Genomic DNA, 26013 nt, shown 5'->3' with positions numbered 1-26013 from the left:
TAAGATATTGCTGTCGTAAAAATGCTTCATGTCAATTTTCAATAAAAAATCTCTGAGAGTTTTCGATAAATGAAAAAAAATCGATTTTCATTTTGTAACTTCAGAGGGCTGTAACTTTTTTGTGTGCACTATTGTATATAGGTAAGTGAGGTTCAATCAACCTATTTTTGACCCCAGAATCTGTGGTATATTTTATGACCAATCTTTTCGGGACACCCTGTATAATATATTATACAAGGTCAATATACAAGGGCCAATGAAAACAGTCAAACTCGATATTTGGCAGTATTTATTAGATTTTAAGGAAATGACGAAATAGGTCTATTTTTGATCTAAGGGGGACCAGTGCCGGATTTACCACTAAGCCGAGTAGGCCGCGGCCTATGGCCGCAAGCAAAAGGGCGCCTCAGCGGGCGGCAACCTTATACAGGGTGTTAGTAAATAAGTATGAAAAATTTTAAGGGCTAATTCTACATGAAAAATTAATGCCAGTTTGCTCTATAAATATATGTCCGCAAATGCTTAGTCTCGGAGATACGGGGTGTTGAAATTTTTATTTCAAACTGCCCATTTATTTATTGCTCTAAGACCAGTTGAGCTATGAAAATGAAATTTGGTGAGTTTTAGGAGATAGTTATTACGAATTTTATGACATATAATTAAGAATTTTGTATTTATCATTGGCGTGCCTACGGGCAATGGTCTGAATTATTCTAAGAAAAAAATAGTACGTCACTGAGATATTTTGAATTAGAAATTATTTTTAAATTCCACGTCTAATTTATGATAAAAAACCTTTCTTGCCTTTTTTTCATATGATGCACCGTTTTTACTTTTATTTCTTAATACATCATCAAGAACTATCCAATATAATGATACTAAACTAGAACAATAACAGAAAATATTACTAATACCTTTTCAACTAGGTGCAAAGCTGCACGAAATGTTTAAAATGATCTCCTTTACAGGTAACAGAAGAATTTTATATTCATCATTGGCGCGCGTACGGGTAATGGTCTGAATTTTTTGAAGAAAAAAATAGTACGCCACTGAGATATGTCAAACTAAAAATCATTTTTGAATTCCTCGTTCAATTGACGACAAAAAATCTTTCTTGCCTTTTTTCATATGGGCGCCGTTTTTATGCAAAAAAAATTAAACATCTTAACGTTTACAAAGTATTTGAACTAAGTTTCTATGTATATGGAAACTACCTCAAATACTTGGTGATTAAGATGTTTTATTTTTTTGTATAAAAACGGCGCCTCTTATGAAAAAAGGAAAGAAAGATTTTTTGTCGCCAATTTAACGAGCAACTCAAAAATGATTTTTAGTTTGACATATCTCAGTGGCGTACTATTTTTTTCTTCAAAAAATTCAGACCATTACCCGTACGCGCGCCAATGATGAATATAAAATTCTTCTGTTATCTGCAAAGGAGATCATTTTAAACATTTATTGCAGCTTTGTACCTAGTTGAAATCTTATTAGTAATATTTTCTGTTATTGTTCTAGTTTGTTATTATTATATTAGTCCAGAGAAATAAGATTTTCTCGTGACACATCCCCCTCCAGGCCGAAACCAAATTTTTTGAGTAGTATGGACATCTATATTAATAACCTATATGTTTCCTGCAGCCGATTTTGATGATATACACCTGGTTCCAAAAAAAACTGATACGACTCTTGACGCGTATTTTGTAGAAAATTGAGCAGTGTAGTTTGAAGGATAAATACTTAATATTTACATACTGTCAATGTCACTGCCAAATCTTAAAATTTGTCAGATAGCTTATTCTGTTCCACGGTTATTAGACTTTATTATTAATCTTTATTATTAATACTTTCTCCGCAACTGAGGGTATCTTATAAACTGTATTGTTTTTAAACAATAGATGATAGAATAAAAATATTGACAGTTCAAAAATGTGAACATTATTGCATTGTGTGTGGCCTAAGTTTGGGCTGAAAACTGAAATGTATTACATTTTTACAAAATTTTGGAATGTTTAATTACGTAGACCAATTTTAACAGTTGTTTTCAATACAGATTTAAATCATCTACAAATAGTTTCTAATGTCTTTTGATGTCAAATAATTAGGGAAGCTGGAATTCAACAGTTTAGAATTATACATTGAGTTAATGCAAAATTGTGACGCATGTCAAAATTCTCAATATATTTTAATTGTATTCATTTTTTTTTGAATCCTGAGAAAGCTAATAAATATTTTTGAAAAATTTAAACTCAGAATGAAAGACTACATTATTACCGAGGGCTGAAAGTCCCTGAAAACTTCTATAATATTTATTTTAATAAGTTACAGGGCTGAAAATAAAAAAAAAGTGTGATATTTAATTTCAAATATTTCATTCAATAGAAACTGCTTGTTTATTCTAAGGGGCTTTCCGCCCTCGGTAATAATGTAATCTTTCATCCTGCGTTTAAATTTTTCTAAAATATTTATTAGTTTTTTCATGAATCAGTTGTTTGTTGTTTGTTTATTTTATTATTTGTCTGTCATAATAAATATAATGTCAGATCAATCAAATACACTGCTCAACATGATGAAATCTTACTAAGAGTCGTATCAGTTTTTTTAGGAACCGGCTGTACATAGTTATAAACAAATGAAGATCAAAAAACGCTAAATTTTCGCCTTTTTCGTCTATTACTAAAAAATGAAGCATTTTAAACAAATTTGAGAGTAAGAAACTGATAAATCATATAAAAAACTTCAATATGGCGTTCGCTGCATATGTCTGTCCTTATTTGTTGCTTAGAAAATTGCAAAATAAGTCATAAATTTTGAGATTTTATAAATGTTCATAACTTATGTAAAAATTAAGTTAGAACTTTCTTATTCCACAAAATGCTGAGACTTCTGGTGCTTAAATTATATTCCAAATTTCAAAGCAGCTGGTCAAATTGTTTAAAAGTTATTTAATTTGTTTATCCCAAATTAATTTTTTTTGCAACGCTATAAGTCAGAAAACGATAAGGTGACAGTAATACTTCGGACGGTTTGTGAAAGAAGAAGATTTATGCTATTAACTTAATTTAAAAAAAAATGACAAAAAATAATTATAAATAGTGTAAAATTATTTTGCAAGAACATGTCGATTTTTTGCTTATAAACAATTAGAATAACTTTTTAACCGTTACCCGTAGAAAAATTATTTTTCCATATTTAGAAAGACTAAATTTTTATACACATTTAGAAAGAAAAACAATTGTCCTACGACAATTAGGGACAAAGTTAGCCCCCTTCTTTTTTTAATTCACAGCAGCTTTGTTTATAACAATTAAGAAATAAAATTAGCCGCATTTGAAAGAACATACTTCAAAGTTTTAACGTACCAAGTATACAAAAGATTTCCTTTCAAGGAAATCGTCCACAAAGCTTAAAAATGTGGCCCTTAAAATCGGCCGGCGTTGAAACTTGTGATAGCGATGAGAGGGAGGAAGGAGCTGTTAACTGTATCTCTGGTTCTCGATTATTTATTTCGTTGTTTCTTTTTTTAATTTGTATGTACTTTTTACGTACATTACGAATATGCGTTATTTAAATAAACTAATTGTTATATACACCATCAAATTTGTTTAAACAATTTTTTTTTCAATTTTTTAAATAATATTTGATGTAACTTTTATTGTAAAACGTACATATTAGTTATACAGGGCGTAACAAAAATACAGGTCATAAATTAAATCACATATTCTGGGACCAAAAATAGATCGATTGGACCTAACTTACCTTAATACAAATGTGCGTATAAAAAAAGTTATAGCCCTTTGAAATTACAAAATGAAAATCGATTTTTTCCAATATATCGAAAACTATTAGAGATTTTTTATTGAAAATGGACATGTATCATTCTTATGACAGGAACATCTTAAAGAAAAATTATAGTGAAATTTTTGCATCTCATAAAAATTTTATGGGGGTTTTGTTCCCTTAAACCCCCCAAACTTTTGTGTACAACCCAATTAAATTATTATTGTGGTACCATTAGTTAAACTCACTGTTTTTAAAACTTTTTTGCCTCTTAGTATTTTTTCGATAAGGCAGTTTTTATCGAGTTGCGGCTTCCTTTTTAATATGTTTACATAAAAATTTTATGGGGGTTTGTTCTTTAGACCCCCCAAATGTTTGTGTACGTTCCAATTAAACTATTACTGCGGTACCATTAGTTAAACACAATGTTTCTAAAACTTTTTTGTCTCTTAGTATTTCTTCGATAAGGCACCTTTTATCAAGATGTGGCTTCTTTTTTAATATGGTTCAAAATATGCCTAAAAATGTAAATTATAAATAATAAATTTTCATACGATTACCAAGTCTTCATAATCGTACTTAACCATATTATACAAATATGTGGTGGATTTGACTAATATTTAAAATATCTCAATAAAAACTGACTTTTCGAAAAAGTACTAGGAGGCAAAAAAGTTTTAAAAACATTGTGTTTAACTAATAGTACCACAATAATAATTTAATTGGAACGAACACAAAAGTTTGGGGGGGTTTAAAGTAACAAAACCTCCATAAAATTTTTATGGAGTGTCAAAATTTTACTATATTTTTTTGTAAGATGCTCCTGCCATAAAAATACCACATGTTTATTTTCAATAAAAAATCTCTGCTATATATTGGACAAAATCGATTTTCATTTTGTAACTTCAAAGGGCTGTAATTTTTTTATGTGCATATTTATACTAAGGTAGGTTAGGTTCAATCGAACTATTTTTGGTCCCAGAATATGCGATTAAATTTATGACCTGTGTTTTTGTTACACCCTGTAATTATTATATTACTAATCCTATTCAATTCCTAAATCTAAAATTGGCTTATAATATTAAATTGAAAATAAAAAATCTCAAATAAACTAGGTTTTATTTCTTGATCAACATGGTACTAGATAAACGAAAAATGAAATGTAACAAAATTAGAGAGAGGATAAAAAGAACAAAATTATTTTCAGAAATTTTCTACAATATTGTAATAATTGTATCTTATTACAAACATTGAAAGTTATAATTTTAAGATTGCAAAAAAAAACAAAAATTAAGATATTTCATACATTTTGGTATGATAGCAAGACTATTAAAATAAAATTAAAGGAGGTTTATCTAGGAATACTTGTATTTTTATGAAAAACGTAACAATTATCAGTTACCCATTTATTATAAGATTTTGTAAAGTCAAGTGCATATGATCCACTCCTATGATTGCCAACAAAGTCATCCTAAAAATATCGTAAAAGAATTTCCAAAAATTGTTTACACAATTTACATAGTTAATTAAATAACCACTTTATTAACAAAAAACATATCCGTAACGTACGCAAAGAGTACATACCTACATATTAAAAAAAGAAACTCCAAAATAGATAATAGAGAAAGATTGAGGTTTTGATCATCGAAGTCCATAAACTATTTATATCTCTGTACTAACAAGTACTCGGTGCAACCAGTTTTGCAAGAGCAGATAGTTTATTTTAATAAAATATCTGATATAAAGATCTGTTGATCGGATCGGCACTAACGGTTCTTAGCTTAATTTCCAACACCAATCAATTACGTTTATCTCTTGTTTGGTGGTTCTGTAACTTCAGTTTTTCATTCATCTAATAGCAGGTTTACTAAAATAATAAAACCTAGTTTATTTGAGATTTTCTGATTTCCATAGACCAATACTATTTTTAGAAATAATTGAATGGGATAATTTGTTTTTCATACTTTAAATTATTACTAAGTTTAATAAAAAACTATGCATTATTATATTATTCATAAATATGTATGTTTTGTGATTAAAATTACTTCAAATATTATTAAAAAAAATTGAAAAAAAAATGTTTAAACAAATTTGATGGTGTATATAACAATTAATTTATTTAAATAATGCATACTCGTACTGTACGCAAAAAGTACATACAAATTAAAAAAAGTAACGTCGAAATTCATAGGCTAGACCAAGAGATACAGCTAACAGTTCCTTCCCCCTTCTCATCGATCTCCCAAGTTTCGAGGCCGGCCGATTTTAAGGGTCACATTTTGAAGCTTTGTGGACGATTTGTTTGAAAGTATATATTTTTTATATTTGGTACATTAAAACTCTGAAGTATGTTCTTTCCAATGTGACTGATTTGATTTCGTAATTGTTATAAAGAAAGCTGCTGTGAATTAAAAAAAGGGGGGCGGCAACTTCGTCCCTAATTATCCTAGGACAATTTTTTCTTTTTTTAAATTTGTATAAAAATTCAATATTTCTAAATGTGAAAAAATAATTTTTCTACGGGCAATGGTTAAAAAGTTATTCTAATTGTTTTTAAGCAAAAAATCGACATGTTCTTGCAAAATAATTTTGCGATACTTAGAATTATTTTATGTCATTTTTTTAAATTATGTTATTAGTATTAATCTTCTTCTTTCATAAACTATCCAAAGTATTACTTTAACTTCATCATTTTCTGACTTATAGTGTTGCAAAAAAAATTAATTTGGGATAAACAAATTAAATAACTTTTAAACTATTTGACCAATTGTTATAAAATTTAGTTTGTAATTTAAGCACCAGAAGTTCCAGCATTCCTTGTAATAAGAAGATTCTAAGTTTATTTTTACATAAGTTATGAATATTTATAAAAACTCAAAATTTATGAATTATTTTGCAATTTTCTAAGCAACCAATAAGGATAGACATATTCAGCTGACGCCATATTGAAGTTTTTGATATGGTTTATGAGCTTCTTTCTTCCAAATTTGTTTAAAATGCTTAGCCTTTTGGCAATAGACGAAAAAAGCGAAAATTTACCGTTTTTTGATCTTTATTTGTTTATAACTATGTATATCATCAAAATCGGCTGCAGGAAACATATAGGTTATTATTATAGATGTCCACACTACTCAAAAAATTTGGTTTCGGCCTGGAGGGGGTTGTGTCACCAACAGGCTATTTTTTTCCTTATTTCTCTGAACTATATTGAATAGTTCTTGATGATGTATTAAAAAATGAAAAATACGCGCCAAGATGTTTTATTTTTCTGCATAAAAACGGTGCATCATATGAAAAAAATGCAAGAAAGGTTTTTTATCATAAATTAGACGTGGAATATAAAAATAATTTTTAATTCGAAATATCTCAGTGGCGTACTATTTTTTTCTTTAAAATAATTCAGACAATTGCCCGTAGGCGCGCCAATGATGAATACAAAATTCTAAATTGTATGTCAAAAAATTTGTAATAACTACTTCCTAAAATTCACCAAATTTTATTTTCATAGCTCAACTGGTCTCAGAGCAATAAATAAATTGGCAGTTTGAAATAAAAATTTCAACACCCCGTATCTCCGAAACTAAGCATTTGCGGACATATGCTTATAGAGCAAACTGGTATTACTTGTTCATGTAGAATTAGCCCTTAAAATTTTTCATACTTATTTACTAACACCCTGTATATTAATATGAAACGTGCTTTATGCTTTAATTACATAATCATGAAGTTATCAAGGGCCGCTCACGGTAATTTGGCCTAGGGCCGAAAATACCCTAAATCCAGCACTGAGGAGGACACACTTGTACGGTACATACATCTGCCATTTTTCAACCCATTTCTTTCCAGTTCCCCCAACCCTTATTTTTAAATAGGGAATAGGGGTCGTGTGATAGGTCATTTGAAAGGTTATTCAATTCTCTATTCAGTATTATAAACATTGACATAATTATTTATACAGGGTGTCCAAGAAAAAATATTTTATTTAAATTAATTGACATAAAAAGAAGAATGTATATAATTTGTTTTATTCAAAATACATTATACTGCTGTCACAAAACAGAAAAAAATGTTTTTTTGGTAAATAAACATTGCTTTTCGCTTAATTTCAATGTTCAAGCTGCCACCCATCTGCTTCTTGGTAGGTTGAATATTGAATTTAAGCAACAAAAAAAAGGTTTTTTATCAAATAAAAATTTTTTTTTGTTTTCTGTCAGCAGTAGAATATATTTTGAGTTAAATAAATTGCACACATTCTTCTTTTTGTGTCAATTAATTTAATTCAAAATAATTTTTCTTGGGAAAATTGTATAAATTACTATAAATGTTAATATTACTGAATAGAGAATTAAATAACCTTTCAAATGAGCTAGCACACGACCCCTATTTCCTTAAAAAAAGGGTGGAGAATTGGAAGGGTGGGGGTTGACAAATGATAGATGTAGGTACGGTAAAAATGTGTCCCCCTTAGATCAAAAATCGACCTGTTTCTTCTTTTCTTTAAGATCTAATAAATACTGCCAAATATCGAGGTGGACTGTTTTCATTGGTCCAGCCTGTATACAGTGAGGACGTTTGACTTGGAATAAATTCATTATCTCGAGAATGGGCGAATTTGGAGAAAAATCCTGGGACAGGTCGATTTTTATTTTTATATTACGACTTTTTGGCATATATACCATATTAGTGACGTCATTCATCTGGGCATGATGACGTAATCGATTATTTTTTTAAATGAGAGTAGAGGTTGCATGATAGCTCATTTGAAATATTATTTAATTCTGTATTCAGTAGTATAAACACTAATCGATTATTTTTTTAAATGAGAGTAGATGTTGCATGAGAGCTTATTTGAAAGGTTATTTAATTCTGTATTCAGTAGTATAAACACTAACCTAATTATTTATACAGGGTGTACAAAATAAATTATTAAATTAATTTACACAGAAAGAAGAATATAAGCAATTTATTTAATTTAAAATACATTTTACTGCAGTCAGAAAAAGAGGTAATAATGTTTATTTCACAAATAAACATTGCTTTTCGCTTAAATTCAACGTTCAAATTACTAAGAGGCAGGTGGGGGGCAGTTTCAACATTGGATTAAGTGAAAAACAATGTTTATTTGTCAAATAAACATTTCTTTCTGTTTTTCGACAACACTCAAATGTATTTTGAAATAAATGAATTACATATACTCTTCTTTTTGTCTCAATTAATTTATTTAAAAAAAATTTTTTGGACACCCTGTATAAATAATTAAGTTAACGTTTATAGGTATTACTGAATGCAGAATTAAATAACCTTTCAAAGGAGCGACCCTTACTCTTATTTAAAAAAATCATCGATTACGTCATCACGCCCAGATGGATGACGTCACTAGTATGATATATATGCCAAAAAGTCATAATTTAAAAACTAAAATCGACGTGTCTCAGAATTTCTCTTCCAGTTTACCCCTTCTCGAGATAATGAATTTATTCCAACTCAAACGTCCTCACTGTATATATGTTGCCATAATTTATTTATTTACAAAGATTTAGCATGTAAAAGTTATATTATTTTACATAATTTAAAAATTTTCGTAAACGTGTTAGAACCGCTTAGTTTCTAAACCACTTTAGTAAATAAATTAATAGGTATAGTCGGTTCGCTATACTCAGACACAATTGGCTAGTGATTTTAGTAATATAAGTAATTTTGCCAATTTCGTAAAATTGGTAAAAAATAATTACTAAATAGTTAGTAATTTTACCAATTTTGGCAAAATTGGCCAAAAACAAAAAAATAACCTACTAAAATCACTAGCCAGTTGTGTCTAAGTGTAGCGAACCGACTATAATATTTTTTTCTTTAAAAATATTTAAAAATCGTCGTTTTTTCCAATTTAGAAAGTAACGAGAAACAATAGGCGCAAAATAAAGGAGAACACTAAAAACAAATCAGCAGAAAAAATTAAGAAAATAGAGAGAGAGGAGTGGAAATTATGGATAAAGAAGATGGTAGGTTGGCCATTGGAAATTAAAAAAATATAGTACGAGTATAAAAAACATATAGTTTTAAATTTATAGGTAACCTGAATTTTATGTATATTTGATTGCAATCTAAAATAACTTAGTATACTTTTTCTCAGAGGCATCTTTTAGTGCGTCACAATGTTTTGATTTTTTTCTAACGCATTAAGTTGGAAGTGACAAAAAAAAGGTACGTCCGTGATTATTCATTTATAACATTTATTCTAGTTGTTGATAGAGGGCGATATAATCGAACAAAAAAGATTTAGGTATTATCTATATGACTATAATCTTTACAATTTATAACATACCATTTTATAAATAATGCAATAAACACAATTGATTTGTTTTTATACCAAATTGCAAATAAAAGGTTTATACTGCAATACCCTTTTCATGTTTAACTGACTACGATTCTGACAACTGTCAGATTTATCTAAAATGTTGTACTAAAATAAATGTTATAAATGTGTATTATCACGGACACTACGGTTACCCAGATCGACGGTGGTGGGGAGACTTCAATTTTTGACTTTACGTCACAAGAGTACAGAATCCCATTTTTTAAAATGATTTTCGATCATTGAATGTGTGTTATTGTGTATATATGTGTAGTATTTGTGTTAATATTAAATAATAAGACAAATAATACACATTTTATCTTATACCGGGTGGTGAATCGTAAAACGGGCCATAGGAAACTCAATTTAAAATTCTAAACTGTTGAATTCCTGCTTCCCTAATTATTTTACATCAAAAGTCATGAGAGAATATTTGTAGAGAATTGAAGTCTGTATTAAAACCAAAAGTTAAAATTGTTCTACGATTTAAACACATTCCAAAATTTTGAAAAATATAATACATTTGCTACAGTAGGTATGTGTGTAAAAGTTAGGCCACACGTTACTATTTAACTGACAGTGGTCACACCATTGACTGAATAAAAAATCTTTATTATTAATACTTTCTCCGCAGCTGAGGGTATCTTATCAACTGTATTGCTTTTAATGATAAAATAAAAATATTGACAGTTCAAAAATGTGAAAATAATCTTCATTGTGACACATTATTAAATTTTTAGCTAAAAAACGTATTTTTACGAATTTTTACAAAATTTTGGAATATGTTTAATTCGTAGAAAAATTTTAACAGTTGTTTTCAATACAGATTTCACTCCTCTACAAAAAGTTTGTAATGTCTTTTGATGTAAAGTAATTAGGGAAGCAGGAATTTAACAGTTTAGAATTTTACATTAAGTTTTCTATGGCTTGTTTTCCAATTCACCACCCGGTATATCATAGTTTACTTTATATTTTTGTATTTTTGTAATTTTAGTGTTGTTTCCCGTAAAAACTTATTTTGAATTATCCATGAAAGTTGTACATCGTACCTATTGTAGGAGTTTAAATAAGAATATATATTTATAAGATAGAAAACGTTAAAGTTTCATTATTTATTACCGTAATAATAATGTTGATGATATTTTAGAATGCCGTACAGGCTGTAGTGTGGCCAAAGGACATCGCACACATCTTATGGAAAATATAATGTCACTCAAATTCAATAAAATTTATACGATTAGATTCGTTTTAATATAACGATCAATTCTTATCATTGCGCCAACTCTTAATTATGATTAATTACGGCGCAAATTGCAATTAAAGTTTATCGAAATCTCATTTTTGGAGTCCATAAAATGTTAGTTTACAATCATTATTGCTCTGAGTGCTATTCATAACAGCTTAAATCCCGCTGGGCCTAAGCGGATTAGTGAAACTAATCCGCTGATTTATGGAGTACCGAAAATCTGGGTATTTTAAAATATTTTTTCTCTCTCTAACTTATGTACCTACCCATTTGATTTCAGATTTATTTATATCAATTTCTGCTCTTATTTTTGAAAATAGAGAGTTGGCGCAATGATAAGATTTGATCGTTAATTTAAAACGAATTTATTGGTATAAATTTTATTGAATTTGAGTGACATTATATTTTCCATAAGATGTGTGCGATGTCCTTTATTAGGTACCTATTATTTAAATTCTTACAATAAATTATACAAGTAATTCTAATTCACATAATACTAGCTGACCTCTAAGAGTATGTATTCTATAATTAATCCAGTATTAATGGAAATTCATCGACAAATTTTCAGTGTAGAATGGAGATTGAAGTCCTAGATTTCCGTAAATATTGCATTAACAGTTTTCCATAATTAGGTATTATAATCCACTAAATATCTTTATTTCGTAACTATCTTGACTATTTTCCATACATCGAAGAAATATATACCGTTTGCATCTAAACATTTCGTATATGTATTTGGACCATAGGAGTTTTCTATTGGTTCGTTGCAGCACGCGGTAATATTTTAACCAATAGGCGGCGAGGTCCCAAACGCATATACGGAATGTTTGTCGGTCCCAAATTCATATACGGAATGTTAAAAATATCGTACACCGAAAAAGATAAGTTTTTTTCGAGTCTTTTAAAAGGAGATTGATTTTAAAATACTCGTTAGTGTATTATTTCTGTAAATATATTTTGTTTTATTTCCTATTGCATTGTGTTATTTCTCTTTAATTATCGAATAATACAACAAAAACGAATAAAGTCCTTTATAAAAGGTATTTATTTAAAATCCCTAAAGGGCTACATCACAGAACTAGTTTTCGATTGGTTGACCTTGACCAATCATTATCAGTGCCTTCCTAAAATGAATATAACCTGATACAATGATGCAAAGGTTTTAAAATTTTGACTACGGTTAAAAAAAGTTGTAGGTTATACTCACGTGACCTTACCATGCTAACCATCAAAATATACCTAATATTACAAATTTTATTTACATATATTACATAATTACAAATATTTTGGTGGTTAGCATGTAAGATCACGTGAGTATAACCTACAACTTTTTTTAACCGTAATCAAAATTTTAAAACCTTTGCACCATTTTATAAGATTATATTCATCTGAATATAATCACACACACTTGCAGGTCTGGATCCCGCGTATGAAAAAAAAGTTGATTAATAGCAAGCTGAAAATTTGTTAATAGCTTAAGGGTGTCCAGTCCGATAAACTTTGATATATGGGAACACTGGAACAGGGGCAGTTTTAATTGTGGAACAGGTTAAAAATTTGGAACGGTCACACCACGAAAACGGCATATTTATTTTGTCCGACAAAACAGACTTAAACTCTTCGAACAGAGATTAAACTCTCATGCAAAAATCAGAGTGCTATTTATCACCAAATGGGCGTTTTAATGAGTGAAACATGTAGAATATGTCAAATGACAGGAATTATGACAGGTGATAAATAGCAGTCTGATTTTTGCATGAGAGTTTAAGCTCTGTTCGGAGAGTTTAAGTCTGTTCTGTCGGACAAAATACATGTGCCGTTTTCGTGGTCTGACCGTTCCAAATTTTTAACCTGTTCCACAATTAAAACTGCCCCTTTTACAGTGTTCCCATATATCAAAGTTTATCCGACTAGACACCCTTAAGCTATTAACAAATTTTCAGCTTGCTATTAATCAACTTTTTTTTCATACGCGGGATCCAGACCTATAACCCTAATAGCACAAGGACGTCCAATGGACGTCCATTGGACGTCCTTCACGGACTTTAGGGACGTCCATTGGACGTCCGTTTTCGTCCGAGGAACGTCCTTTATACGTCCTATTTTGGTCCAAATGTCGCGCTACCGAACGTCCATTGGACGTCCATCTAAGGTCCGAGGGGACGTATATTGGACCTTAATCGGACGTAATTTGGACCTTGATCGGACATCCTAGGGGACGTAAATTGGACCTTAATCGGACGTAAATTGGACCTTAATCAGACGTAAATTGGACCTTAATAGGACATAAATTGGACCTTAATCGGACGTAAATTGGACCTTAATCGGACGTAAATTGGACCTTAATAGGACGTAAATTGGACCATAATGGGACGTAAATGGGACCTTAATCGGACGTAAATTGGACCTTAACCGGACGTAAATTGGACCTTAATAGGACGTAAATTGGACCTTAATCGGACGTAAATGGGACCTTAATCGGACGTAAATTGGACCTTAATCGGACGTAAATTGAACATTAATCGGACGTAAATTGGACCTTAATAGGACGTAAATTGGACCTTAATCGGACGTAAATGGGACCTTAATCGGACGTAAATTGGACCTTAATCGGAAGTAAATTGGACCTTAACCGGACGTCCTAGGGGACGTGAATTGGACATTAACAGGACGTCCAATTTTGGTCCAAATGCCACGTTGCCAAACGTCCAATGGAGGTCCACTTAACATCCGAAGGGACGTTCGGTGGACGTCAATTGGGCCTTCATAGGACGTCCCAGTTTGGTCCAATGTCTTGCTGCCGAACATCCATCTAATGTCGTGGGAAATAAAAAATATATTTTTTAAGGAACTTATATTACATCTTATATTAAATTACAATTATTGGATATTACATTATTTACATTAAATTACAATACACTTCTCCAAGAAATTAACGCACCACCTTAAATATGGGGTATTTTTGATGTCTCGTATTTCCTAAACCTGTTGTTTCATCTAAGTGATTTTTTTATAATATTATAGCCTAGGCTATAGGTTACCTCCTTAAGCTTGTCACGCACAGGGAGCTATGCTGTAATATATGTACATTATATCATATCGCTCTCTATAGTAATGAGTGAGCCTGCAGACAGGAAACAAATGGTTCCGTATGTACAGGCTCACTCATTACTATAGAGAGCGATGTGATATAATATATATTACAGTATAGCTCCCCGTGCATGACAAGCATAAGGAGGTACTTAACCTATAGCCTAGGGTCTAGGCTAGAATATTATAAAAAAATCACTTAGATGCAACAACAGGTTTAGGAAATTCGAGACATCAAAAATGCCCAATTTTTAAGGTGGTGCGTAATCGCCTGTATATACAGGGTGTAACAAAAATACAGGTCATAAATTAAATCACATATTCTGGGACCAAAAATAGTTCGAATGAACCTAACTTACCTTAGTACAAATATGCACATAAAAAAAGTTACAGCCCTTTGAAATTACAAAATGAAAATCGGTTTTTTCGATTATATCGAAAACTATTAGCGATTTTTTATTGAAAATGGACATGTGGCAGTATTATGGCAGGAATATCTTAAACAAAAATTATGGTGAAATTTGTGCACCCCATAAAAATTTTATGGGGGTTTTGATCCCTTAGATCCTCCCAAACTTTTGTGTACGTTCCAATTCAATTTTATTATTGTGGTAGGTACCATTAGTTAAATTCAATATTTTTGTTTCTTAGTATTTTTCAGATAAGGCAGTTTTTATCGAGTTGCGACTTCTTTTTTAACATGTCTACATAAAAATTTTATGGGGGTTTTGTTCCTTTAAACCCCCCAAATGTTTGTGTACGTTCCAATTAAACTATTACTGAGGTACCATTAGTTAAACAGAATGTTTTTAAAACTTTTTTGCCTCTTTGTATTTTTTCGATAAGGCACATTTTATCGAGATCTGGCTTCTTTTTTAATATGGTTCAAAATATACCTAAAAATGTAAAGCATAAATAAGTCTGCATATTATTACCAAGTCTCCATAATCGTACTTAACCATATACAAATATGTGGTGGATTTGACAAATATTCAAAATATTTCGATAAAAATTGACTTTTCGAAAAAGCAATAAGAGGCAAAAAAGTTTTTAAAACGTTGTGTTTAAATGGTACTACAATAATAATTAAATTGAAACGTGCACAAAAGTTTGGGGGGGTTTAAAGGAACAAAACCCCCATAAAATTTTTATGGGGTGTCCAAATTTTACTATAGTTTTTTCGTAAGATAGTTGCAGCCAAAGGGCTGCAACTTTTCTTGTGTGCACATTTGTACTAAGGTAAGTTAGGTCCAATCAAACTATTTTTGGTCCCAGAATATGTGATTAAATTTATGACCTGTATTTTTGTTACACCCTGTATATATCTACATACTTCGTCTAATTTACTAACTGTTGTGCGTCATTCGCGTCGTAGTCTGTGAGGTCGCATGATACCAACACGACATATTTAGGCGGTAGGTGTGTTCTTTTTTAGAATCACTTTGCTGAGTACACTGGAAATACAGACTCTAGACATATTTTATTATATACGCGTAGAAATAATATTTGAAGATTTCTATTAATGTTAACCTAAAGAAATACACAATAATATGTTTCATTTAATTTGTATAAATGGATTATAAAGCGTTTTTATGAAGCAGATTTGTTCGGATCACACTGTAACTGTAATCGAACGAAGGTGACATTTTAGAATAAATTGGTAACATTTATTTGACAGTTGTGGTGATGACACTTCATATTTGTTTATATTCTTTACTATAAGTATCTGTTTTATTTATTATATTTACTGTCTTTATTATTTACTTTACTATAAAAAGATCCTCTACTATAAAAATATAAATTTCACCTAATTTTATAACGACTTGGAATAATCATCGTGGTATCTGACAACTTTTTTAGTTGTTATTGTAGACATACTTATACAAAGAAACCTACCGGCTTTTTGCCAAGAGTTCGGAGCCGTTTTTTAATTATTAACAATGCAGTGCAAAAACGCTTGCACTGCAAATCTTAAAAGATTATAACTTAATTCTTGTTCTCTATTTCTTAAGTTTTTACTTATTTACATTGAATATTAATTTGTTTTGTTGTATAATCCACGTTTACAATAATTATGTGATAGATTTGATTTAAAATGGATTCAGGATCTTTTTATACTTTGGCAACTATGTCAACTTAGATCTCTGGCGTAGATAATGATGTGCAACAGTAAGTAAATTAGATGGACTGTAGGTTATATTTGGTTCTTGGGACATCAAAGTATATTTTTTAGACATTCCCTGGATATAGTCACAGATGTGACATACCTCCGATTTGTTTTTTCATGAGTCTTGTAAGAGAGACTAAAAACTTTTTTTATAGTCACCTCCTGTTTTCATATATTTTTTGACATGTTTTGTAGTAAATTCAACTATCTATTTACTACAAAACATGTCAAAATTTACATGTGAAAGCAGATGATCCTAAAAATGGTTTTTCGTCTCCTACAAAATTCATGAAAAAGCAGATAGGAGAATTATTGTACATTACAATTCTCTGATGTTTGGGAAAAAGGGCTTAAGTCAGAATTGCACATCGATAATGTTTTGATGATTTCTACAGTACTGTAGTAGATTCTACTGTACATACAGTTTACATCTACAACAGTTTTTTTCTGGTCCAGAAATCATCAAAACATTATCAATGTGCAATTCTGACTTAAGTCCTTTTTGCCAAACATAAAAAAACAATCTGGTCATAACTGACCAAGGAGCAATTTTAATTTAACCTAAATGACTACTGTTTCTTAAAATGAAGAGCTTACCCCATAGCGTCTCTTATCTAATCCAGCGGTTCTCAACCTTTTTTACTTAGCGACGCACTTACGTACTCCTTACAGATTCGCGACACCCTTATATGTACAAATTTTTGCTAGTGGTAGGTAAGTACAGATGAATATATTAAGCATATTATTTTTTATTTCGTAAGAACATAACAAGCAAAAAACAAAACAGAAATTTGACCCTGATGACTTTTGCAAAGTATTTCTATCCGAGGACGAATTGTAGACAGACACACCCTCAGCTCGCTGTCCACATCAAATAGTCGAGACCGGTAGCTAGATTTTATATTTTTCATCGCAGAAAATGCAGATTCACATAAGTACGAGGTCGAAAACGGCAGTAAAAGGGATACTGCTTTCTTTGCTAATTCTGGGTAGTCATTCTTAACTGAAATAAAAAAACATCCGGAGCTACTTCTCTAAATTTTGATTTTAAAAACTGTGCCAGAATACACTTCAATAAGTTGTTCCTTGAAAACAGGTTAATTCTGCCTTGCTTAAGTTGTTCTCGTCAAATGCAATCAACCATTCACAGTTAGCACTCAAGACAGGGGGAAAGTATTTAGTTACCCCTTCTTGCAACTTACATAAGTGATCGTTCATGATCTCCTTTAGTAGAGTCTGTTCTTCAGATTTCAAATTAATTAAAGTTATAGAGGTTTCGGGAAAAGCAGTCAAATCGTTTTTTTTTTCTATAACCGAGTTCCAGAATGTAAGTTTTTTGGAGAACGCACTTATTTTATCAATTGATGATATTATGGTTTCCTTTCGTCTTTGCATAGTTGCATTCAAAGAATTTAGCTTATTAAAAATGTCAAAATGTAAAAATGTTAAAATTTTTAAAAACAGTTAGAGAGGAAACAATTGCGGATAGGCACTTTATTCATTGGTATAACGTGGTATACCTATACCTAATAGTTAAAAAAAATGGTTGAGTGCATGATTGGTATATTATAACAAGTAAAAAAATATAAATAAAAATTTCTTATTCGTAAATCTCGCGACACACCTGATAGGTTCTTCCGGCACACCAGTGTGTCGCGACACGGTGGTTGAGAACCGCTGATCTAATCTAACAAGATCGTGCACTATTCTAACATACACAGGCACAGCACACAAGCACTATGCTCCGTTTTTCACTATCACCTATCACTCAAACTAGTTCAAAAGGCTTTGTCCTCTTCAATCTTCTAGTTTGCCCAGTAGTATCGAGGAGCTGGATTTCCTCGATATTCTTGAACTTATGAAGTTGTTCAATTGCTCGTGTTGCTCGTGACTTCCTGCTATCTTCTTGATATTTGTTGATAAAGTAATAACTTATTATGCATGGACAATGTGGACTTTCTTCCAACTAGCCAATACACTTTTTATATCTCTCTTTTGCCTTTCATAGCCACAAGGCTATACATTTCCTTCTTGTTTTTTTTTTGTAGACCACTTTCAGCTGATTCTAAAAAAAATTAAAATGAACGTAATTTTTCTATTCTTTACAATTAAAAATCAAAAGATATAGATACTATTTACAGGTAATAATATGCATGCATAAATGATTCGTTTCGTAAAGAATAAAGAAAATTGAAAACGGATTTTATAATACTTACAAAATTGTTTAAACAAGAGATCCAGCCAGAGCCCAGAGCAAAAACTAGCACACAGTACAGCAAAAAAGCCACTAATTTCCATTTCCCACACCCCCTTATCGATGCATTTTTTTCCAATCAAAATTTTTACTAAATTTTTAGGTTATCGGTTATCTTACGAAAATGAAATTATATGAAATGTGATGACCAATGACCACGCGACGCTACATAGATATTCGCGCGGCAAATTTGAAAATGAACGCAAATTGAACAGTAAATGGCCTCTCTTAAAATCTTGTATGGGCCATTCCACGAACATACGCCTGTTTTGGATTACTTCGACAACGAATATTTTACTGCGCAACATAAGAAGTACGAAAGTAAATGGCGCTAATAATTATTCCAATAAACAATAATGTAATTTTCAATTTACTTTCGTTCTTCTTATTTTGCACAGTAAAATATTCGTTGTCGAAGTAATCCAAAACAGGCGTATGTTCGTGGAATAGGGTATAATGGAAAATTTTACCCCTCCAGGAAGACATTGTACATAGAATATCTTGTGGTAACTTTCCACCCATAATTTAATCAGATAGATGTTCAGGGAATAGAACGGTAGTACCTACATTCCTGGAATGTTTTGTGTTGTTAGGATTAAACTTTTATTTTATTTATTCTTGAATATTTCCTATTGTTAAACATTGTAACCAATAATTTACAAATAAGATTTTCTTTACATTACATAAAATCAAAAACATGTTTTGGATATTAAACTATAGTTTATAATTGTAATAATTGTATATACAATTTTGAATTAAGATTTAATCTTTTCGATTTAAACTACAGTAAAACCTGTGTTACCGGCCCCCTGCAAACACCGGCCACCTGTACTAACGGCCAGTTTAAAAATTCCCCAAACCAATTACAGTAAAACTTGTCAGTAACGGCCACTAAAAATGAAAAAGCTATTGGCCGATATAGAAAGGTGACCGGTATTGCCAGTTTTTCTAGTCTAGATATAATTGGTTTGGGGAATTTTTAAATTGGCCGTTAGTACAGGTGGCCAGTAACACAAGTTTTACTGTATATCTAGACTACAAAAACTGGCAATAACGGCCACCTTTCTATATCGGCCAATAGTTCTTTCATTTTAGTGGCCGTTACTGACAGGTTTGACTGTATTTCATTAACGTAAAGTTAACGCCTAAGTTAATATTTTATTGAATTATTTTGCTATTTGATCCCGTTAATTGGTATAATGTGTCCAATATAATATATAAGCGTTCATAAAACGTCCGTATTTCGTCCAGTATGGACGTCCAAAGGACGTTCAACGTCGGACGTCCAAAGGACGTCCATATTTATTCCGTCCGAAGGACGTCCAACGTCGGACGTCCAAAGGACGTCCATATTTATTCCTTCCGAAGGACGTCCAACATGGGACGTCCAAAGGACGTCCGTTTATAGTCCATGGACGTAAGGACCAAAAATGGACCTATTTTGGACGTCCAAAGGACGTCGTGTGCTATTAGGGAAGTGTGTGTGATTATATTCAGATGAATATAATCTTATAAAATGGTGCAAAGGTTTTAAAATTTTGATTACGGTTAAAAAAAGTTGTAGGTTATACTCACGTGATCTTACATGCTAACCACCAAAATATTTGTAATTATGTAATATATGTAAATAAAATTTGTAATATTAAGTATATTTTGATGGTTAGCATGGTAAGGTCACGTGAGTATAACCTACAACTTTTTTTAACCGTATTCAAAATTTTAAAACCTTTGCATCATTGTATCAGGTTATATTCATTTTAGGAAGGCACTGATAATGATTGGTCAAGGTCAACCAATCGAAAACTAGTTCTGTGATGTAGCCCTTTAGGGATTTTAAATAAATACCTTTTATAAAGGACTTTATTCGTTTTTTTTGTATTATTCAATAATTAAAGAGAAATAACACAATGCAATAGGAAATAAAACAAAATATATTTACAGAAATAATACAGTAACAAGTATTTTAAAATCAATCTCCGTTTAAAAGATTCTAAAAAAACTTATCTTTTTCGGTGTACGATATTTTTAACATTCCGTATATGAATTTGGGACCGACAAACATTCCGTATATGCGTTTGGGACCTCGCCGCCTATTGGTTAAAATATTACCGCGTGCTGCAACGAACCAATAGAAAACTCCTATGGTCCAAATACATATAGGGAATGTTTAGATGCATACCGCATAAGGGGAAAAAGCAAAATGCAAAATTTTGACGCACGTCAAAATTCTCAATGTGTTTAAATGGATTCATTTTTTTCGAATCCTAAGAAAACTAATAAATATTTTTGAAAAATTTAAACGCAGAATGAAAGACTACATTATTACCGAGGGCCGAAAGTTCCAGAAAACTTCTATAATGTTTATTTTAATAAGTTACAGGGCTAAAAATAAAGAGAAGTGTGATTTTTAATTGTAAATATTTCATTCAAAAGAAACTTTTCATTTACTCTAAGGGAGTTTCTGTCCTCGGTAATAACGTAATCTTTCATTCTGCGTTTAAATTTTTCTAAAATACTTATTAGTTTTCTCAGGATTCGAAAAAAATCATATTACGATTCAAATGACAGTACAAGTTCATGTAATCGCACCCTTAATGTTCATTGGTTAGTCGATCTGGGCAACCGTAGTAATGTCTAAGAACTGTGATCACGGACTTACCTTTTTTCTGTCACTTTTGACGCACTCAAAAAAAACCTCTGAGAATCACCATAAGTACTGCTAATTACCACATATGGTAAATAGCTCTAATATACTTAAACAAGCATCACCTACTTCACAACAACAAGTTAATATTATACAACATTTTTCACACGAAGAAGAACCTCCCTTTTTTTTAACACTATTTTCTTTTTTTTCTGCTGGTGCTTCGCGACGCTGATAACGGTATTCTTTTTGTTGGATAAAAGGATCCGGTACATTGTGTCTGTCGTACAATTCATGTCGTTCTATTGCTTCCCTAAGTCGTTGTAAATGGTGCATATCTGCTGCCAACTCAGTTTTCATCTGATTCTGATGCTTAGTTGTGTTTGTTTTTACAGATTCGTCTGCAGTTGGTATGTTATCTTCTGAATTTTCTTTTGATTTGGAATATTCCTTTTTTTCTGCTGGTGCTTCGTGACGCCGATGACGGTACTTTGGTTGATGGATAACAAGTTGAGTTTGATTGTATAGTGAAGTTAATCCATGTCGTTCTAGTAATTCGTTAATTCCTTCCTGGTAATTATCTGATGCCAACTCATAGTTTAGTGGTTGTGATTCTTCCACTTCAGATTTCTTCCCACTTTTATACTTAGTTGTGTTTGTTTTTACAGATTCACCTGCTATTGGTGTGTTATCTTCTGGATTTTCTTTTGGTTTGGAATATTCGCACAAACTGCCCAGAAGATCTTGATTGGATTCGTTTGATAATAACAGGTAATAATCTGATTCTTCCACTTCAGATTTCATCTCACTTTTAAACTTAGTTGTGTTTGTTTTTACACCTTCACCTGCTATTGGTGTGTTATCTTCTGGATTTTCTTTTGATTTGGAATATTCCCACAAACTGCCCAGAAGATCTTGATTGGATTCGTTTGATTGCTGTTCCCCTGTAGCATGTCCTTCAGATGTGTCATCTTGATTCACTTCACTACTTTTAGGTGAATGGCGTAAATTTAAAGATTTTTGTTCACTTTCATTCATTTTGTTAAAATTCACCCACAATAGTCTTTCTTATGTATTATAAACTATTTATAGAAACTGAATATAAGACATACAAAGTAGCGTTACAAGTTTTGTTCGCCTTTTGAAGTCTTAAGATCGACTGGCAACTGGTACCTGGAGTGAAAGTAAACAAAAATAATACAAGACAACATTATACGTTGCCATATTTTATATATTTTCAAAGATTTAGGAAATCATTTAGAAGTTAATTTTATATAATTTATAATTTTTGGTAAAAATATTAGAATGCCTTTTGTTAAGAGGCCACAGTAGCGCGTCATCAATATTACTTCGGGGGATAGTATTATACCTTTTTTCGAAAGTTCTGCGAAACTTTGGCAACAATGACATTATACTCATAGGTGCGCTAAATGGAAAGTAAAAGATAACAATTTTATTGTTAGTAAATAAATATTTATAAAAATAAACCAAAATAAAATAAACCGAGTTCTACTTCAATATATTCAATTTCTATATCAAATAACTAGTTTAGTGGTAAGAAATGAACGATAGATTGAAGCGAGTTCGAAAATATTGTCGACAATGAATATACAGGGTGTCCCGAAAAGATTGGTCATAGTCATAAATTATACCACAGATTCTGGGGTCAAAAATAGGTTGATTGAACCTTACTTACCTACATACAATAATAGTGCACACAAAAAAAGTAACAGCCCTTTAAAGTTACAAAATTAAAATCGATTTTTTTTCATATATCGAAAACTCCAACGAGATTTTTTATTGAAAATGGACATGTGGAATATTTATGGCAGCAACATCTTAAAAAAAATAAAGTGAAATTTGTGCACCCCATAAAAATTTTATGGGGGGTTTGTTCCCCTAAAATCCCTCCAAATATTTTTGTGTGCTTTCCAATTAAATTATTATTGTGGTAACATTAGTTAAACACAATATTTCTAAAACTTGTTTGCCTCTTAGTACTTTTTTGATAAGCCAGTGTTTATCGAGATATTTCGAATATTTGTCGAATCCACCACATATTTGTATATGGTTAAGGCCATCAGTACATAATTCGCAAATATTTTACGGGTATCCCTGCTTTTTCTGTCTTTACACGGCAAATTACGTGTAGTAAAATTCACACTAGTATGGATATGTACACATTACTAGAATGTCATTCTACTTGAAAATGTCATCATTAATTTAAAGAGATGGATTTTGAATGTTCTTGGATAACTGTTATTTTTATAATTGCAAATTATTAATTCAGTTAATAAATGTGATAATTTTTTCACTAACTATGTATTCAGTGATTGTAATAATTTATATGTACAACAAAAACTAATACTCAATCGAGAAAAGAGGAAAAGTGTTAAAAGTGATTTTTTAATAATTATGGAACGCTTACAATTTTGAACATCTTTAACAACAAATTACTTGGATCACAGAATATATTATCCTGTCTGCTTGGATCTTCCACAAATAATACACAATAAATAACTTTTTATTAAGTTCACGTCTTAAATCAATTATTTATCAAATACACTATATATCAATATTATTTAAACAACAACTCAAAATATTCCCGATGCCTTGTCAAATATTTAAAATTGTCACTGATTGTCACTGTTTGACTGACAGTATGCTGACAATATTCTATTGGACTGAGTGCGTTGTATGACAAAGATAGATTTGGAAATATTACCACGGACATTGTGTTAATTTTTTTCGAATCCTGAAAAAACCAATAAATATTTTTGAAAGTCCCTTAGAATAAATAAAAAGTTTATGTTGAATGAGATATTTTAAATTAAATATCACACTAAATTTTCTCTTAGTTTTTCACCCCTCTAACTTATTAAAATAAACATAGAAGTTCTCAGGGACTTTAGGCCCTCGCCAATAACGTAATCTTTCATTCTGATTTTAAATTTTTCAAAAATACTTATTAGTTTTCTCAGGATTTGAAAAAAATGAATCCCCATTTGAATAGCATTGCAGCCAAAAATACGTACCCATCCGTAAGTATTATATAGGGTGAGGCAGATAACTGGCCTATTAGAAATATCTCAAGAACTAAAGGCAACAGAATCATGAAAATTGGAATAAAGGGGTTTTGAAGGATGATCTATTAAATGAAAATATTTTCATCTCTTTGCAACTTCCGGTTATACCGGAAGTTGCTTATAATTTCGTTTTTTTAAACAGGACACCCTGTATATTTTTACATTTTTGGATTCTCCTCGATGTCTTCTTTCTTAAAATGTAAGGTTTTGTAATATTATACAGGGTGTTTTAAAAGATAATTACGTTTTTTTATTAATTTCGTAGCAATATTCACACCCTGTAGAATTGTAGTAGTTTGACATCTAAAACTCTACTTACGTTCAAATGATTTTTAATATACTCTACTATTGTTAAGAATCATTAGTATAGCTAAATTTTTAATTTTAGTATACAGGGTTGGTCGAAACTCGGAATGAGTATTTTCTGAGTTTTCTTAACCCGCCAGTGGTCGCTATATGAGATTTTCTCTCACGGTTTCAGAAAATTGCACAGAATTTTTTTTTCTGGGAAATTATACGCTCTGTAGTTCCTTCTAGTGTCCTAACTATCCTCCCTCGACAATCTAATAGACTCGTCCGCTTAGATAGTGACTCAGTTGACCTAATATCACCCAATTGTTGAGTCAGCGCGCTTCAAGTGAGACATTCTCTCATCAAGCGACCACCCGCGTTACGAACTGTACATAAAAATTAATTTTATTTTGGCACTTAAAACCTGAAATAGTGTAAAAAAAATTGTAATTATTGTCATCAATCAATTTTTCCAGAGCATTCTTGTTATATTTGTGTGCTGTGCCGTAAATTATCAAGATATGGAGATTGATTAATATTTGTTAAATCCGATTATTTCTTTTTATTTTATTATATTATCTATATTATGTTATATTATTTTTTTCTTATTATTAGTTAATAAAAAAAGTTTAAAAGCTGTTTTAAAAATTTTATTTTGTAAAAAAAGGCAAAATTTGGATATGTGAGAGAAAATCTCACGCGCGAACACTCGCGTAACAATCTACCTAGCGACCAATGCCAGGTTAAATGGAACACCCTGTATTTTTGTATTGTAGTGAAATGATATTTTATAGAACTTTTTTATTTCTTAAGCATTCCCTATACCTAACTGCTTTAATTTGTGAGTTATTGGTGATTCAAGCTAAACATTAATTGCAACAAAAATACGTAAAATTTTATTAGGTTGGCCGTGAAAATACTCAATCCCAAATAATTTTTCAGAAATAAATACATATTAATCCAGACTGGTCCTTAAAATTACCAATAATGGTTTAGCTATCGAAATACCTGCTTAGTTAAGATTGTTGGTGCGATTAACAATTAAGCACAAATTAAAGCCGTTAGGTATAGGGAATGCTTAAGAAATAAAAAAGTAGCACAAAATA

At 30.9% G+C, this 26013-nt stretch overlaps 1 long non-coding RNA gene across 1 annotated transcript; it reads right to left on the bottom strand.

Moving 5' to 3' along the window:
• Positions 1-13899: 13899 nt before the first annotated feature.
• Positions 13900-19235, bottom strand: LOC126884226 (uncharacterized). Its single transcript, XR_007697881.1, has 3 exons — positions 18849-19235; positions 18308-18697; positions 13900-17239 (listed from the first exon to the last, which is right to left on the bottom strand). It is a non-coding gene; the product is annotated as an uncharacterized LOC126884226 (long non-coding RNA).
• Between the last annotated feature and the right edge of the window lie 6778 nt (positions 19236-26013).

This window comes from Diabrotica virgifera, chromosome 5, assembly GCF_917563875.1.
Source record: "Diabrotica virgifera virgifera chromosome 5, PGI_DIABVI_V3a".
NCBI lineage: Eukaryota > Metazoa > Arthropoda > Insecta > Coleoptera > Chrysomelidae > Diabrotica > Diabrotica virgifera.
The sequence above is the reverse complement of the archived record's forward strand: the minus strand, read 5'-3'. Positions and strand labels throughout refer to the sequence as shown.